Here is a 1,359-nt window from a genome sequence, read left to right on the forward strand (position 1 = left end):
CGCCCGGCCTGGCAGCGGCCGGAGGCCTTTGTGGTTCGGGCAGGTGCCTCCACAGGCTTCCACTCTGATAGCACTGGGGGCGGAACGGGCCGCAGGGTCCGGTCCAGACTGGGCACATGCCAACCCAGAAGAGATACAGCCGGGGTGTGTATATATGGGTGGTGGGCGAGAACCCGGGACAACCCGGATCCGGGGACACGACAGAACCGGCCTTAGGCCAGAGTAACCCCCGCCCAGCCTCCCAGCCATTCACTGCACTTGGATGAGCGAGGGTAAGGCGCCTACTTGTGCTGGGCGCGAAACGCCTTCAACCGAGCCGCCTCCTCGCCCCAGTTCTCCGCGAGTCCGACAAGCACAAATTAAACGCCTACTGTAAGGAAGGCACCGCACGGCGCTCCGTGGGCGTACAAAGAGGACCCGATCAGCGCCCGAGCTTAGCCTCGATGGCGACTCCCAATCCCAAACCACACCTCCCGCCCTGTCCCCAGCAGCTGGGCTCTTAGGCGCACCCCGATCCCCGCCCTTTTGTACGCCTCAGGGAAAAACAGAGGCAGCTAGATGAATGTCCCAGCCACGGGAGAACCGCCCAGCGCCCCCCAAGCCATCACCCACTCCTCCGGGATGCTGCGACTGCGAGGATCCGTCGGTCGGTCCGTCTCTCTGTCTCGCCACGATGCGGGAGCTGCGGGTGCTCAGGGCGGCGGCGGCTGCAAGCGCGCTCGCTCGGTGGCCGCCTTAGCGCGCCTGGCGCTGGAGTCCGAAGTGGCGAGCGGGGGAGGGGAGGCCGGTGGGGGCTGGGAGAGGCCTCCGCCAATCACGGATCAGACGGCTCCTCCCCAGCACTCCCCACCTCGAGCTAGCAGGTTAACCGGGAGGCGGGGACAGGCGGGCCCCCCCATCCTCAGAGCGGCGCTCGGCATTTGCCTTGGGACTACAACTCCCGACAGGCCCTGCTCCAGGGCCGGGGTCCGAGAGGGGACAGAGGGCGCGGCCCCAGAACCCGCTGACCCCTCTCGCGCCCTTCTCCGCGTTCCTTTGGGTTTCCATAGTGACTCGCGATACTTCACAAAGCCCCGGCGCTGAGACGCGCTGATGCGCGGTCCCCTGGGAAGGCTACGAGGCGGGTCCCGAGGACACAGCGCTTCCCCTCCCCCTGCAAGACCCCACCCGAGGGGCTGAAACAATGCCGCGGCTGCCTCCCCCGGGGCTGTCGAGCCTGCCCTTTGCTGGGGGCCTGGCTGAGGCTGAGCGCTAAGTCTCAGTCCGACGCCAGCAGGATTGCAGGGTGCAGAGAGGTGGTCGTCACAGGAAAACTGTGCTCTCGTTCAAAGTGGACGGCCACTCGGGGCCACCTCGGTT

General features: G+C 66.9%; 1 protein-coding gene across 1 annotated transcript in view; it reads right to left on the reverse strand.

Annotated features, from left to right (window-relative positions):
* Positions 1 to 1,022, reverse strand: part of DPYSL5 (dihydropyrimidinase like 5) — a 110,587-nt gene extending 109,565 nt beyond the window's left edge. Inside the window, exon 1 of the mRNA XM_006162186.3 lies at positions 613 to 1,022. The gene's annotated coding sequence lies outside the window, so the exon portion shown is untranslated. The remainder of the gene's footprint in view (positions 1 to 612) is intronic.
* Between the last annotated feature and the right edge of the window lie 337 nt (positions 1,023 to 1,359).

The sequence above is a fragment of the Tupaia chinensis genome, unplaced genomic scaffold, assembly GCF_000334495.1.
Source record: "Tupaia chinensis unplaced genomic scaffold, TupChi_1.0 Scaffold139757_1, whole genome shotgun sequence".
In the NCBI taxonomy this organism is placed as follows: Eukaryota; Metazoa; Chordata; class Mammalia; order Scandentia; family Tupaiidae; genus Tupaia; species Tupaia belangeri.